This window comes from Mustela nivalis, assembly GCF_964662115.1.
Source record: "Mustela nivalis genome assembly, chromosome: 20".
NCBI lineage: Eukaryota > Metazoa > Chordata > Mammalia > Carnivora > Mustelidae > Mustela > Mustela nivalis.
The window spans coordinates 8862516-8879778 of NC_139039.1; the positions used below are offsets into that span (position 1 = coordinate 8862516).

The 17263-nt window shown below is 50.4% G+C and overlaps 1 long non-coding RNA gene across 1 annotated transcript in view; it reads left to right on the forward strand.

The window, feature by feature from the left end:
• The first annotated feature begins 10893 nt into the window (after nt 1-10893).
• Nucleotides 10894-17263, forward strand: part of LOC309855336 — a 114731-nt gene continuing 108361 nt past the window's right edge. The window contains exon 1 of the long non-coding RNA XR_014306729.1: nt 10894-11029. This is a non-coding gene — a long non-coding RNA (uncharacterized lncRNA). The remainder of the gene's footprint in view (nt 11030-17263) is intronic.

Consider the following 17263-nt stretch of genomic DNA (forward strand, 5'->3'; position numbering starts at 1 on the left):
GAAGTTCTTCTTGTGGGCTGGGAAGCAGAAGGGCAGTGCCTCTCCCGCATGCCTCTCCCTCTCTTACACTCCGCACACGAAGTGTGCAGAGAGTCCCAGCCTGAGCCCATCCTGGTCAGGCACAGCTGAGCAGGCACTGGTGAACAGCTGGGGTGGGCCCCTATTCTAAGCCTATTTGCATGAGAGGCCATGCAGTCTTCTGGGATGGAGGTGGCCTGAAGAAGGAAATAGCACAAACAGCTGACCTGGGTACCGAGCTTTGATTGCAGCAGGGCGGGAATAAATCTGAGCCTGGTCTGTTGAATGGCTCACAACTGGGTTTGGCTCACAACTCAGCCCCTGCTGGGCTTCTTTACAAAACTCCTGAAGAGCAGAGTCTACACATACAAATGGGAAGCATGGTGTGCTAGTACCTGGGGAGCCAGCTTTGGGACTTGCTCTCAGAGTAAAACGGGGCGGGGATGGGGGAGGAGGGTGAAGGGGCCCTCTCCTTCATCACCTCGTGGAACCCAGCAGTACTTGGCCTCAGGGGTGCCTCACAGGGCCTCTGGTACTTCAGTGGTGTCAGTGACAACAGGGCCCAGTGAGCGGTGGCGGAACGTGGGGCCCTGGAACAAAGTGGTGTGTGGTCAGAAAACTGTGTGTGTCTTGCACATATATGAGGCAATTCCTAAGGACCTAGACATATGGGGGGGTGGTAATTATGGAAGGGCTAACACCTAAGTGAGCCAGTATACGCGAAGCCATTGTAGCCAAGTAGGCCCAGGAGGCTGGGGCCGGGGACCAGCGTCTCATCCTGACTGAGCATCCCAATGTCCTCTGCCACTTTTCTGACCCATAGTTCTAAGGCCCCCACGGCTCTCGTTACACTTTTCTGGAACCACTTCAGGCTGTGAGAGCCAAAACTGTTTGCCATAAGAGTTTTCAGAAATCCTAGAATTAATATGGTCTAGGCTTTTTTTTTTTTTTTTTTTGACTCAAATGAAAGCTCATGCAGATGTGGCATGACTAGCGAAACTCTGTGTTCCCAGCCTGTAAAAGAGAAATGATGGCCCTGAGTCACATAACTATACTTTCCTCTCTCTTTCAACAAGGACTTCCCCCACCGGTTTGGGGGTGGTCTGAGCTGGGGACTGAGAATGTGGGCACAAATGCACCTTCTCTTGCCGGGGAGTTGTCCTTCAGCTATGATCCACTTCTGGTCCTAACCATCTAGGAGGAAGGGAAACACGTACAGTTTTTCTCTGTGTAGACTGGGTTGACGGGGGCGACCTCAGCAAGCAGTCCCAGTACACTTCTCAAAGCCAGTGGTGAGGACTCCCTTGTGGAAAGAGTGTGGGCCACACTGTAAAGAGTAAGGGCCCTGTAGGCAGCTCCAGACAGATGTGGAAATTGGACCTGTGACCTTAAAACATGGGACAAATGGACAACCTAATAGTCCTCAGAAAACCCCCAAGAAAACCTGCCCTGGAAAATGTCCTGCCATCTGCTGAGGCCCCTGATGGTGGCCAGGGAGGGGCCCACGAAAGCGCGTGGACTTGCTGGGAGGTCAGAAGTAGCCTCTGCAAATGTCTGTCTTTGGTGGGGACTGCACCCAAGCCCCGAGATGGCCTGCAAATGTCAATACTTCATCTATCATCTTGCTCTTCCTCTAGAGTTTACATCTGTAGTCAGGGTTAGCAAGTGGATTTTGCTTCTAGGCCAAGTGCAGTTGATTCACAGAAGCATTGTTGAGAAGGATTTTGAGGCAGGTGTTGGGATTAGCTGGCCACCATGTCTTCTGTCACCCTGGTGGGGAGGAGGTTCCAGTGTTGTGGGAGGCAGAGTAACTGTCCCCTCGAGATTAGGTCCACGTGCTCACTCTGCAGCCTGCGGACAGGTTATGTTACATGGCTGAGAGGAGTGAAGGTTGCAGACAGGCTGACCTTGAGATATGAAGATTATCCTGATTGAGGGTCCAGGTGAGTCCAAAGTCATCCGAGGGTCCTTATAAGTGAAAGGAGGAGATGGGAACTCAGAGTCAGTGATGTGATGTGAAAAAGGCAAGTGGATATCACTGGTTTTGAAGATGCAAGAGACCACAGGCCCACAGATGCAGGCAGCCTCTAGGAACTAGAAAAGGCATGGGAAAGGATTCTCTCCTGCAGGCTCCAGAAAGGAACAAAGTTCTGCTGACACCTTGACTGTGAGAACCATTTTGGACTTGTGGCCTCCAGAAACAATGGCATTTTGTTATAGCTACAAAAGGAAACCCATAAAATCTCCTCCTCCCCTTCCTCCTTCCCCTCACCCCTTCTGTCTCCCTCCCTCTCCCTTTCTGTCTCCCCTCCCTTCCCTTCCTTCCTTCTTTCCCTTCCTCCCTCCCCTTCCTCCTCCCTCCCTTCCTTCCTAGAAGGACTCTGACCCTGCATTATGTTGAGGATACTAGCCAGGTGGGCACAACAACAGGCTGAGTCCAGAAATGATGCTCTTGGGATAAAGCTCTTTGGTATAGTAGGAGCCCACTGGTGAAACAAGAATAATTCTTCTAGAACACAAATATCTGTGATTTTGTTTCTTTTCCTGGCTCTCCTGGGGAATAGTTGTGTGATTGTGGGTGAGTCTCTTTACTTCTCTCTTGGTCTGTGAAATGGGGAGGATGGACTAAAATCAGTGTTTTCTAACCATTTGTTTTTTTAATTCATGCCACCTCAGCTAGGGAGATTATGTTAAGCATTCCTTGTTGCCATTTATATGACGAAAGCAGTCTATTACATGTTTTTAAATTTTGAGGTAAATCATAAATCATGTTTTTCAAATCACACATTCCTCTTTCCCTCTACCCTGTTTCTGGGTTTCTGGGCAAAGTACTCCTCCCTCTGTCCTGCCTGTTGCACACAGTTGAGAATCCCTCCGTTTGATGGTTTGTAATTTGTTCCAGATATAAGATCATTGAGGTCCAAGGGTATACGTATTCTGGAAGAGAGGAGACAAGGCAGCCTTTCTTGTTGTACATCTCTCTTCCTGGGGACCCTCTCCCCCCATTTCTCTCTGCCCGGACCAGTTCTCCTTCTGCACCTCTCCCAGGCTCTGAAGTAGCAGGCAGGCAGGCCTTCTGAGCAAGCAGACCATCTCTCAGCAAGATTGCCAGTGTGGTTATCTTTTATTTCTGCCGTGTGCTATAGCACAAGAGTGATCTCAACTTCAGAGATTATCACCTCTCATCTTTTCTTCTCTCTTTTCTCCCTTCCTTTTTCTTCCTGCAAGATGATAAAATTACCAGACAAGCCCTCCCTTCCTCCTGGCCTAGTCAGACCTCAGAGATATTTACTTCTCAGGTAAACAGCTGTAATCGCCCTAACCAGACTTTATCACAGTTAAGCAAGTTAAATTCTCCTGGTTTAATCCCCCATGTGCTGTGGTTTTTTATTTTTTATTTTTTATTTTTTTTTGAGTATAAAGCTTTCGACATCTTTTGATATAATATAGCAACTCTGGGCCACTGGATTTGATTAGGCACCAGGCAAAGAGATTTCAATGTGACTGAACTGGAAAAGAAGGGACCCTCTACGAAACAGCTCTGGGCAGAAAAAAGTCTGTGGAAAAGCACATTTGCTCACAAGAGGCAAGGAGGGGGATATGCAGGTATTTTGCAGGGCTTGGGGACTCTCACTAGTCATGCCAGCCTTTGGTGGCCAGTCAGTAACATGAGGTCCAAACAGTCAACCCCCACGTCCATGTCTTTCAGCGTTGTCCCTAAACCACATGCTGGGCACAGTGACCGGAAGACGGGAGAAACGAATGGCACCATGCCTTAACTTGGAGACGTGTCCTTTCTCGTTGGAGAGATCTGATGTACTTGCAGTCTAGAAAGCATCACAAGGGCAGATTAAGGCCAAAGGCTACAATCAGACTTGGTTCCAGTGATCAAGAATTCCAGGGCATGGGGAATGGTGTGAGGACAGGAGATCACTATTTGACCAAAAGGTGCCGAACTCACATGGAGACTGGAGCGAGCCTGGGAGGCTGGATGGGCCCTGCGTGGGCAGGTGGTGGCGGCAGGGGCAGGGGCAGGGGTGGGAGAGTAACATTCCAAGAATTGGCACCAGGTCAGCAGAACATGGGCCTCGGGAGTTGGGAGCTGCGTGTCATGTCCAGTGAGGAGACCGCAGGCTCGTTCTTTCTGCCCAGAGGCCACCGCGGCTGCCTCGAAAGTGCCAGAGCTGTGCTCAGAAGCGCTTCTCGCTTCTATGTATATATACTGCATGTTGGCTTTTCTTTCTTGTCGACCTTCCAGTCACTCCTAAATTCGGTTCCCGTTCGTTCTCTGCCTCTCCCTGCCTGCCAGTGCCACCCATGCTCTCAGCCAAGCGGTGACATTTTCCCCAAGCACAGCCTGTGCATGTTTAAAGCCTGAGATGAGTGTTGGGGTTTGACTCCTCCTGCCACCCTCCCTTTGAGTGTGTGCATGCGTGTGTGTATGTGAGAGTGTGTATTTTTGGCCTCAAATCCCCATTAAAGAGAAAAAGAGAGAAAACTGCCAGGGCTGAGGATCGAGAGGTAATTCGTGGAGCCTAAGAAACCACCCTCCTGTCCCCACTGCAGCCAACACTTTGTCGGAGGGAGACCCACCAGCAAGTTGGTCGTCCCTCTGAGAAGTTAGGGAGCTGTGGGGCTGGGGCAGGGTTCTCCCACCCATCCTTCCACTTAGGGAAAAACAGGGCACCCGGCCACCTCTCTCTGCCCTCTGGGTGGCATCTCCCCAGAGGGAATTGTGTCCTAAGTGCCATCCCATTAGCCCGTCTTCCTCTTCTTGTACCTTCCCCTCTCCCAGCATCCAGGTGCCCTTGGGTCTCTGGGGGGCCAGGACAGTGAACAGCTACTCAGTCCAGTCTGAGCATGGTATTTGCTCCCGAGGGTGAGAAGCATGGCACCAACAGCAGGAATGTTCCAGACCCTCAGCATGTGTCCTGCATGTGTTCCTTGTTACTTCTCAGTGCCTGCCTGGGCTCCCTAGTTCTTAAATGTCCATCTCTGAGCAGGAGTCCCTTGTTACAATTTGTCAGTGTGTGTGTGTGTGTGTGTGTGTGTGTGTGTGTGAATAAAAAGCAAGGGTAGGCTGTTTGCTTTAGGTACCTACCACTGAAGTACCAGAGATCCCTCAAATTCATCTCTTCACCTCTTTTCACATTGGTCATTCTAGGGGGAGTTAGGGCTGTACCCTCTTTTGCTCTGAGTGCTTATATGCTGTCAGGCATTAGCTCTCACTGTGGATTGTCATTCTCAGGGGCAGCTGGGGAAAGCACAGCTTGATGGGGCAGTTGTGGGAGGGGAGAGGAGAACCTAGGGAATCTTCCTGGAGAGGTTCTCTGAATGGCCGAAGGGGCAACACTGGCCTTCTAAGTGACAAGAAGGAAGGCAGAACACAGCAGGACTTAGGACGAACAGACCCTCCTTTCATACAGTGGCCTTGGGCAAGGGTGATGGGGGTCAGTGGGCGGTGTTTGGGACAGGGCCCCAATTCCATTGGGACTAGCTGAGCTGTCAGCAGGCAGAGTACCATATCCCCACATTGGGAGAAGAGGAGGCTTAGTAGGTTCTACTCTACCCTGTGGCTGCCTGTCTTGCTTCTGGAATTCCTGACCCTGGTTTGGAGATGCTTCATCAGAAGCATGTCATGACAGGATCATTCATCCTGTGCATTTGTTCTAAATGTGGTGAGACACATGTAGTAATTTTAAGACCATAAGAGTGAATACTGACATGCTGTACATAGCTGTTGAAATGATGGAGGAATCCAGTGGAAGAATATCTGTAGAGCACCTATCACCTTCATAGCTTTGGACATCATGTTTCCCATCACAAGACTGCATGAAAACAACAGTCATCATACTGACATATATCATCCACTGAGTGCCAGGCATTCTGCCATATGATCCCGACAATAACCCTTTTACTAAGGAAATATATTTAAAGAGGTTGAGTAACTTGCTTATGGCTACATAACTAGTTAGGAAGCAAGGCTAGGATTCAGGCTCAGCTCCAGTGCCACACCCGCAAACCAGAACATAGGTGAACATACGAACAGACTAAATCAAAAGAAAAGGTGTGAGATTAGATGCTCAGGGCTGTGGTTCTGACCAATAAATCTTAGGGGAGGTGGTGAAGAGAGACGGTCTCTGGAAGCTCAGGTGGTGACAGAAGTTTCTGGAAGGATTTGAAGCTTGAGCGGGATTTAGGTAAGTAAAAAGGTGTACAGAAGGCATTTCAGAATGGATTTATGTACAAGAGTGAGCCTGAGGTGTGTGAGGGTCAGTGAGAAGGTAAGATAGGATGGAGGCTTGGTTTAGGGAAGAAGACACAGCAGATTAGCGTGGTTAAATGTTAGAATCCCCAGTCACTCTGTGTGAATTTGGGCAAACTAATAAACCCTCCCAAGGCCCAGCTCCTCATCAGTACAACATGGATAATGATAGTACCTGCCCTACCATTCTGTGGTGAGTACCGTGAGGTGGTTCATGGGAGGGGCTTTGCACGGTGTCTGGCACATGCCACATGCATGACATCTGAGTGGAGATAGTTATCTTCTCACTTGATAAACTCCTGGGTCTTCATGTTCTCTTAACTCTTCCCCCTTCTTCAGGGTCCTCCAGCCTCTGAGTCGTCAAGTCCAATTGATTTTGTCTTCGTACTCTTTGTTCTTTCTTGTCCTTGTTCATTGCCACCACACTGTTCTAGAGTCCTGTCATGACGTGCCTGAATTATTGCAACAGACTCCTACTATCTGCCGCCCACACTCTTTCTCCACATCATTCTACCTCGTACGTTAACACTGGATTATCCCCCCACCAAACACTGCTCTCTCCATCTTACTTTCTTGCTCAGAACCTTCCAGTGACTCACTCTTGCCTTTGAGATGAAAGCCAGGCTCTTTAGCTGCATCACCTACATCCTACTTTCTCATCTGCCTCTGTTTCTCAACATGGTTGCTCTTATTGCTCTACGAACATTACCAACATGCTATGTTCTTTGCCATCAATGAGCCTTCAGCTTGATTTCCTCCTCCAGGAACCCACTCTTCCTCTCCATCTGGCCAGACACTAATCTCCCAGGCTGGCTCATCCGAAACCCACCTCCTCTGTGCAGATGTTCTTACTGGTCCAGCTCATGAGAGCTTTCTCCTCAGTGGACAGCTGTTGCACTCTCCCTGAGCCATACTCATTTCTGGCCAAGTGTGGTCTTGCTAAGAATGTACTGTCAAGAACAACAAAAAAATCCCCCTGGGTGGGCTGCAAATTCTCCACAGAAGGCCACTTTACCCACCTCTGCTGTCCCCTGTGATTCCCAGCATAGACCAGGACTGAACATACAGAAGGCACTCAATGCATTTTTTTAAAAAGATTTTATTTATTTATTTGACAGACAGAGATCACAAGTAGCAGAGAGGCAGACAGAGAGAGAGGGGAAAGCAGGCTCCCTACCGAGCAGAGAGCCCGATGCGGGGCTCAATCCCAGGACCCTGGGATCGTGACCTGAGCTGAGGGCAGAGGCTTTAACCCACTGAGCCACCCAGGTGCCCCACTCAATGCATTTTTTTAAAAAAATTAAGTTTGCTGAATAAAGGTGGTGAGTGAGCATCATGATAATAAGAATGGAAGGTGGGAGAGAAGAGCCCCCTTCCCAGTGCTGAGAGGGTGATTCGGGTCCTGCCGCAGAAGCTTGTGGCTCAGCTTGGCCAGTCATTCACGTTGCCGGAAACCAGCAGCCTCTCTCCCGTGCTTCCCTCTGGGCCATCCCTACCTTCTCCAGCCTCGCTTTCTGCCCTCAGAAGCTGTTCTTGAGTTTCCTGGTGGAGCTCGCAGCCCTCATAGAAGGTAGACTGAGCTGGGATTGGTGCTTAGGTGGATGTCTTGTTGCTGATACCCCAGCCTTGGCCCTGCTGGTAGTTCACTACTGGGTGGGAGGGTTTATTTAATGTCTCAACAGATGAGTCAAGAGTGTTTGAATGAAGAACAGCACACAGCAGAATACAATGCCAAGCCTTTAACAATAATATGTGGCCGTTTGTTGTATCCTTAATGACACTAACAGCAATCCTGGTGATAATCTGATGGGGAGAACAGGGCAGAGTGAATGATGGTTGGGACAAAAGAGAACCTGATTCTCATCCTGGGGACTTGGGGTTTCAAGCCAGGCTTTCCATTCTTTTGGGGTTTGTGTTCCATGCCCTATTGGCAGGATGCCTCCCTCTGATTCAAAGGGGAAGAAGAATCCCTCACCCGGGGATCTTGGGGACGTCAAACCGCTCCTTACGCAACAGCCTCCTAATGAGTTAAGTGTAAATGAATCAGAAGCAGATGGATTGGATTGTTCTGGAAATACACCCGAGGTTTGAAAATTAAGGGAAAAAGCATTTGGCAAAAGGCATTTTGGGGTTTGCCAAGACCCAGAACATTTGAAAAACAGTTCAGGATTTTTTTTCTTTTTCTTTTTCTTCTTTTCCTTTTCTCTTTGGTTGTAAAACCCTAAATGCTGCCTGGAGGCAGCAGAAGAGATGGGCCTTATTCTCCTGTCAAAGGGAAGTTCCTCCTGCTGCGCGGGTAATGGACCCCAGACAGGAGGCAATGGGCTATAGAACTGTTGTGTCCAGGCGCAGAACACTCTGCCTCCCTTTGCAGGGGTAGGCAGCCCCTGGGGCCTGCAGCTCCCAGACTGGGCCTCAGTCCCCTGGGCCTGCCTAGGGCTGCTACCTCTTCCTTGCAGTGAGCCTCTGGCCTTTCATAAGACTTGCCTCACCTCATCTAAACATGAGGAAGCTCATTATATAAGGGAAATGGTCTCCAATTTGCTAGGTGAGAAACTTTGGAGGTTAGCAAACACTAATCCAATAAAATAGAAAGTGAAGTGTCTATTCTAGAAAAAATCCTTTAGACATTTTTTTTTTTTTAATTAGTCACATTTGGCATCATCGAACCTTTCCCTGGAGAGATCATCTTGCTGAGGGAAAGGGAGAAAGCAACTGTTTCAGCAGAAAACTCAACCTAGCAGTTCCTAAATTTGCTGCTGACTGGCTGTGTGTGGTACACAAGAACCAGACCTCTCTGTGCTTTGGCTTCCTAATAACCACCTCTGAAGGTTTTCTCTTCTCAAAGGCAAATATATGAATCAAAGAAGTCAGACTCATTCTTGTTAGAAAATAAATTCTATGAATGAAAGAAGTCAGGCTCATTCGTGTTAGAAAATGAATTCTAAGGTATGGGATTCATAGGCTGTAGGTGCCACAGGCAGAGTGGGACAGAGCATGGCTGAAGCCCGTCCCTCCACGAGATCTGGCCTGTTTCTTCATGTGCTTGTTCCTTTACTCCTGCATGGGCTGTGTTCGTGCTGGATCCTAACCTGATCCTTCGGTTGCCCCGGCCCCGAACTGTTCACTGTTTATAAAGAGCTTTCACATATAGGATCCCGCAATGCCTCTCCTCAAAAACCCATGGAGAACCAGGGACGTCATGTCATCCTGTCACCCTTATTTTAGAGAGAAGTTCTTACTACAGTCACACGGTCAGTGGGTGGCCGGCCTGGGTCCAGGGCCTTTGCTCACCAGTGTGCTTCCTCTTTGTACCCCAAATCCCTTTGTTCCTGATCAGGATCTATTTTGTTCTGTCGCCTGTTACATCACCCCATATGGACAGCAAATGCCTTTGGGACAAGGATCATGTTTGCACTTCTCTGAAACTCCCGTGGTGCACAACAGAGTATCTTGGACGTGGAATCTGCTTAACCAGTATCTAATGGACAAGAAAAAAGATGGAATTGGGTAGAACTGGGGGCAACCCAACCCCAGTTCAGGGCAGACAGATGGGTATTGCTGCTCTGGGTCTTGGGGATCATCCCCAGTGGCCACCTGACGCCCCCCCCCCCACCAGCCTGCAGTTTGGACTCGTCTCAGTTTGAGTTTCTCTGCAGGTGCCATTATCCTGTCACCATGGTCCCAAGCCGAGTTCCTAGCATGGGTCAAGAAATGTGAAAGAAGGTGTTTGCTTCTAGATATTATCCCAGCCAAATATATACCAAGCAGAACTTGGGTATTGGAGGGAGGAGGCAGCCTGTGTGGGAAGGAAGTGGAAGGACCACGTGGTCTGCCAGCTGGGGCCTGGCCCCGCCCAGAGTGCTGGGTTCCATCCTGCCTGGCTGGGTGACCTCTGAGCGCTGCCCCTGGCTGAACTGGAGAACAAAGATCCTCTCTGTCCCGCCTACTTGCTTCTTAACCATATGAGTGAGAGGGCAAATGAGATCCCATTTGGAACTCCCAGGAGAAAAGACAGCAGTAATAGTAACAATTATCTGGAGGTTACAGCTGCCGTCACATAGAAAACAGCTCACCCCTCAGGGCAACTGGAGGCCACTTCTAGGAGCCAGAGAAGTCTCCTCCCAGGCTCCGGGCTCCAGGCTCCAGGCTCCCGGGGTGCGGGAGGGCGAGGGAAGGACAGAGACCACCAGCCATACTGCTTCAGAGGCATTCATGTTCTTGGCTTCTCTAGGTGCATGGGAATCCTGAGAAGGCCTCCCCACGCCCCCTGGGTTTCTTCCTCTGATGTGTGAATCCTGGCTTCTCCATTTGTGACGTGATGATTCAGGGCAAAAGTGGACTTGTCAGAAACAGGAAGGGAAGATAAGATAAAAATAAAATAAAATAAAGTTAGCTAGACAGAACTTCTCCCCCACCGCTCCTCTCCCACCCCAAACATTCACATCCTTAAAACAAAAGTCCAACAGCAAAGCCCAGAATGGGGGGCCAGACTTCAGGCTCCAGGTCAAGGCTGGAGAGCAGTGGGGGAAGTGAATCAGTGCCCTGTGCCCGCCCAGATGGAGGGTGCCAGGAGGCCTGGCCAGGACGCAGGGCTGTGGGCGGCAGGGCCTGCCTCAGCCTCAGCCCTGCACACCGTGGTCAACCCTCATTCACCCCAAGAACCAGCGAGCTGGGGAGCTGCAGCGTGATTGATGGGCCCCAGCTTGAATGGAAAGTCCAGATCCCAGGGAGACAGCTTAAGAGGTAGGAGGAGAGACACTTCTCACATCTGCAACAAAATTAAAAATTAAATAAATAAAATTTGTTAGTTTACAAATAGAACTGTTACTTGTTACTCATGGTATTAATCTCCTATTTCAATTAAAAAGATTTTTATTAAAAAAAAATTTTTTTTTCGGTAACGCCCGTGAAAGACGTTTGTTTCATGCCAACATTTCTGCAGAACTAATGTGGGTGGATTGTGACAGATATAATTTCTCCATCCTACAGTTTCATCAACTTGAGTTCTGTTAAACTATACCCGCTGGGCTTAGCTCCTTTTAAAGTTTCCGCTTTGACAGGTAGATTTATTAGTCTTGAAATTTGTACAAATCAGATGTCACTCGTGGCAACTTGTCAAAATGTCAGTCTGGCAAGGCAGCATGAAAGGCTTTCTGGAGAGAGAGACAGACGTGAGGCAGGCTTTAAAGAACTCCAGCGCGAGCCGTAGGAAGGAATGGGAGGGCTTGCAGCCTCTTGATCCTGAGGGCTTTACTTTATTAAATATCTCAGGCTGTACGGGGGAAGGGCCCTCGGATCCCAGATCTCCGAGACAGCGTGTCTGACAGCTCCCAAACGATGGCTCCTGCCGGTTACAGCGTCAAGTTTCTGGCTTGTTATGTGCACTTAGTGGGAGAAGGCATGGGACGCTTGCATGGGGGGCTGAGTGGGGGGAGAGCAAATCCAGGTCTTTTGGTTTCAAAACTCACTTGGGTGGAGCTGTGCAGTTGGATGGGCGTTCTAGGGTGGGCTCCCTTGGCCAGAAGTCTGGGGCGCCTTCTGGCTCCCCAATGCAAATTCTAGTTCCCCTGGGGAGAGAAGGAAGCCCAAGGGAGAGGGAAGCTCTCAGGTGCGGGGCCCTTGAAAACAGGTCTGGTCTATCCTGGCAGAGTAGAGTGGCAGGAGGCAGTGGTCCCACACAAGTTCCCAGGAGCCCAGGGCTCACTTTTCCAGTCTGCTGGGTTCCCAACCTTTCCAGTCTTCTCTGTCCAGGGTTAGTTAATCAGGGATCCTCCGATTTGGTAAGCTCCATTATTATCTTAGTTTGACATAGCGGGAAGTGTTATTCATAGTCCAAAAATTATCTGAAAATTTTTTTCCCCTGGGGAAAAGGGGGGCAGTGCTATAGAAAGAGCCCTGGTTGGAGCTTTCTCCAAAGGCCTACTGGGGGGTGGGGTGGGGTGGGGGTTGGTGGGTGGGAGTGTCCTGGTGGGGGTTGTGGTGGGTGGGACATTCAGGGCTCTGTAAGGTGCCCTCTTGGGGACTGGTGGGGCTGGTGCTGCTGCACTGGTGTGTGTGTGTGTGTGTGTGCGCGCACACATGCTCTCTGTCTCTCTCACTGGATTGTTGCTCATCTGTTTGTCTGTCTGTTCTGGGAAGTTGGAAGATACCAAACAAAGCTGTAGTTCTCTGTATTCCTGCCACTTTCCTCTCCCACTCCCCAAGGAGCTCCGGCAGGCTGAATGGCAGTGTCTCTGAGAGGAGGCAAGGGCTCTAGGAGATGGGACCAGGCTTCGCTGGGTGAGTGCTAAGACTCACTGCCCTGTAACAGGGTCTTCCCTCCTGCTGCCTCAGGTCGGGGTTGGGAGGCTGGCCTCCTCAGTGTCGCCTTCCCAGCTACCCCCACCCACTCCCGTCCATCTGTCTGCCTGTGAGATGTCTCCTGGGCATCAGCCGCAGGCACGATTTGCTTTGGGAGGTGTGAAGCATGCTCTCTCTGCCCCATCCGTTCCTTCCCCTCCTTTTCAGGGCTTTCTGTGTGGAATAGTTGAAGGCCTTTTCCTTCATACGTTTCCAGAAACTCCTGCTAAGATGCAAGCCCCTCCTTGAGGGGCGACACTCTCCCCTCACTGGAGATTAGGTGGCACTGCTGAAAGGAAGGAAGGGGCCAGGGTCAGGGGAGGAGAAGCACGGGGATCTGAAAGGACCTGCCTTATTACCTGGTTACATTTTTGAGAGTCCAACCTGCTTGATGCATTTTGCTCTCAGCCCCAGAGTGGGGAGCAAGGCCTTTTAGAGAGATCCAGGAGGGCTGGTAGAGGGAGGGGCAGCAGGCACTGTCCCCAGTCCTCTCATTTGCCTTACTCTCTGAGGAAGGGAAGGGACTGCCACTTGGCCCCTGTGTCCCCTTACAGCACAAGTGCTGGTGTTTGTTCATGGCTGAGTCCTCTTCTGCTGGCAGCAGGGAGTCTGAGGGGGAGGCGGGGCATCTTCCTTTCCCAGAACACCTGGGAAGGTGTTCTGTCGGCATTCTTCCTGAGAAGGAAGAGAACCAAGTCCGTTGTTTGGAGCCTTTCTGTTTAGAGCCTGACACCATGAGGAACTCTACTGACCTTTTGAGTAAGTGAGATTATCCCAGGTGAAAAATCTCAGACATTAAGAGGCATGTTAATGATACTGGTCATGATGATGTAATAATAGCGGTAATTATCCTAATAATCCCTTAGGACGTGTGCATGTCTTTCCAAGTACTCAGAGCACTCTCCCATTTGTGATCGCATATAACCTTAACCTACTTCTGGTAGAGAGACTAGGAGGAGCAGGCCATCATAGGTGCATGGGGAAACTGAGGCACCCAGCCCATGCCTACCGGTTTGGTCTCTTACTCAGCTGCACAGATCCTGCAAAAAGGAATTTTCATTTTTGCTGTCACCCATCCTGTCCCTGAGAGCGGAACACACAGACGCAGACCTGTGTGCGCACGTGCATGCGTGGGGCACGCGTGTGCGTGCACACACACACACACACACACACGTAGACACACATCTGTGGCTTCCAGCCCCCAAATATGCCATTACTGAAAAGCACTGTGGCTTAGGGAGTTGAGAGACATAATCGCCAGCCTCCACCCCTGCTCATTCCTCCTGTGCTATGCAGGGGGTTGCTCATCAAAAGGAAGCAGGGAGGAGGCAGATCTGAGGAGCACTTCACAGGGGAAGACTCTTTAGAAGAAATCACTCTGTGTCATAGTGCAGGGTGACTTACTTTCATGTGGCAAATGCATTCTGGCAGCTCCCTGCTCCGCACGCCATAGATCATTAAAGAAGGGGTGGGCCCGGGGAATTTTCCCAGCCCCTCCTCAGAGGACAGCTCTGCCAGTCACTGGGAGGCGTCCTGGGGTCATTTTCAAAGGGAGAGCATGGGGTCCTGAGAGGCTAAGCAGTAGAAAGCAGAGAACAAGCCGTGGGTGCTCACTGCTAGCTGGAGTCCTGTGATTCCATTTACTCCGTGTGTCTCTGCTTAGTAATTTCAGGGCAGCCAGCAGGGAGAGAGAGAGAGAGAGAGAGAGAGAGAGTGCGGGGTTGTGGGGAGGGGGTAGGCGAGAGGGGGAAAGCAAGGAAGAAGAAGGAGAAGAAGAAAAAAAAACCCCACCAGCCCGTCTGGCATCAGTTCAGAAAGCTCTCCAACTCACACATCTGGTTCTTATATTTCAAAGTTAATTAGTCATATTGAGGCTGTCTGAAGATAAATTTATCATCCAGAAAAAACACAAACAGTTTGAAAAATGAAAGGAAGTGAGGTGACATGGCTTGACGTTTAAATAAATCATTTTAACATGATTAAAAAACTTGTCCTGTCTGACACCTAGCACTTGGGTACTTTGTAAAGACTTTTTGACAAAGACAAGTCCCTGTTTGGTATACAAAAAACCCTTGCCATTAAATTACTCAGAATAATCTTCGGCCAATTACTTTTCCGAGTGACTACTGAGGAGGAAGGCCTGTAGCCGGGCCCTGCTCTCTGGGGCGGCAGCAGGGAGCTTGGTGTGGTCAGTGATTATCCCAGTGGAAACAACCACAATCACAACCACAACAACAACAACAACTCAGACGCTAAGAGGTTTGGGTAACTGGAGGGTTTTTCTGAGAGAGGAGCACGCATAATGTGAGTTCATAATCTGGCTGTCTCTGGATGACTCCAGTTTGAGCAGGAAATCCTTCCCCAGCCTAAAGAGGAAAGAGCCTCTTCAGATGCCTGGGCATAATCCTTCCAAGAACCAGATGTGTCCTGTTCTTTGCACCTCCCAGGGCTTAGGTGACAGCTTGCACCCTGTGACAAATGGAATTAAGGAGTGGGGCTCTCTCTGGCATAGCTAGAGTGGCCAGTGGCCAGACGGGGGTGGTAGAAATGTAAAGAATCGTGAGCGCGGGTGTGTTGGTTTGTTCTTAGAGCAGATGGAGAGAGCGGGAATCCAGCACTGTAAGAATGCAGACTTGCCACCTCCACTTGTCCCCCCCCCCCCCCCCAGCCCCACCGGCCCCACCAGTGTACCCTGTGTACTTTGTAAAGGTCACTGGTTCTCATTCTTTATCGTGACAGATAACCCTTCCCAGCCCGGCTCGGCAATGGGAACAGACACCAGAGTGACGGTGGGACAGAGAGGTGCTGGTGGCGTCTGGGGGTGTTTCTAGATGTAATGGAAGAAGGCGGCAGGGGCGGGGGGTGTGTTCCAGGGCTTCCTCTACCCCTGTCCAAGGTAAAATGGGCCTTGGGAAATATCAGCATGCCTTCTGGTTTGCCCTTTGGTTGCATTCCCCAGGCAGGACAGGAGCGACATAATCCAACATGAACGTTTTCTCCGATTAGCAATTTGGTCTCATCAGTTTTGTTAATGGGATAACAAGAGGTGCTGGTTATGGTGCAAAAGTCTCATCATGTTGGTAATTTTCACTGTAACATGTTAGCAATCTGTCACTGTTTGTTTCCAGCAATACTGGCAAGAGTCTGCTTACATGAGGGGCTCTAATTCTCTCTCCACACCGCCAGACTGTGCCTCCTTTCTCTGGCTGGGAAGCTTCCCCAGCTGCGGTCTGTCTTTGCCCATCTTGCTGGGCCTTTGTTTCTCCTGTCCTATCTTTCCATCTCTGCCACCTACCCTGCTCTGGTAACTTGGGACAGTGTTGGTGTGGGAGGGAAACCCTGCCCTGCGCCACCCACCATGAGAGAGTTCCAGAGCCGGAAGCCCCACACCGCCATTGCTCCCACCCTCTCACGGGTCATGGAGAACTGAGGCGTGGACTGCAGCAAGGCCTTGCCCAAGGTTGCAGCCCGTTTATTAGTGTCCTTGCAAGGTTAGGCCTCGGGCTCTGATCACGTGATTTCAAATCCACGGAACCTTTTACTACAGGATGAATGGTATCATGTGAAGAAATCAGTCAGTCCCAGAAACCAGCTTTCCTGCATGTGGGAAAAGTCATCCCAGGGAAGTTAATAAGGTCACAGGGAGGAGAGAGTCGCCTTTACCAGCTTCATGGGGCCTTTCCCAGCATCATGAGGCTGAGACCCCAAACCAGGCGGTTGGCCGAGGTGAGTCATCCTGCCAGCTGTGATGTCTCAGGCTCGGGGTCCCTGCTCTGGAATTAGGAAAGGGGCTGCTTTCTTTGGTGAGTCCTGGACGCAGCTTCCAGCCCCAGGCTTGGTCACCAGCTGTCCAGGACAGAAGCTCTGGCCATAAATAGTCTTTCCTCCGCCAGGTGAGAGGCTCCTGTCCACCTCTGGGCCCTAGTCCTTGGCTGCAGCTCTGAGAGACCTTCACCTTGCCCTTGTGCCTTTGCTGGGGTGGCCAGAATTCACTCCTGCGGGAAGCCGTTCAGTTCCATACAGTTCCACACAGTTCCACAGCTGCTGCCTTGAAGGGTAGAGGCCAAGAAAAGCCAGAAGCACCACACCGCTGTGCAGACACCAGATTTCCAGTCGGACAGACTGGAGTGGCCATCTTAGCTCTGCTACTTGGTGGCCTGGTGACCTTCCTAGACACAGTCACTGTCAGTCTCCGTTAGTTTCTCTACTTCTCAACTGGGGATTCCTAACAGTTTGCTCATAGGTTTGTTGTGGGGAGTAGAGAAAATGTCTGCAAAGACCCAGCAGGCTCCAAGGCCCATGGAAGGTCTGCATCTTCCTCACAGTATGGTCCACATGGTGCAGATACCTGCCTTGACCATCTTTTGAATTCATTCCCAGCTGCTGTCAAATTCACAGTTCAGGGAGAGGACCAAGCATGGAGTTCTGGACGTGTCCATGAAAGGGCACCAGCCCGCGGGAGGAGGTGTTCCATTTCCAGGGTCAAGGAGAGGTTCCAAGGCAGAGGGATTTGGAGCCTGAATAAAGCATCTGTGGGGTGCAGGAGGAGAACGGACTGACCCCTGAGTCACCAGGGGTGTTGATGTGTAGGGGAAAGAATGCATATTCAGGTTTCTGCCCTGGGGTGGGGGTGTGGAG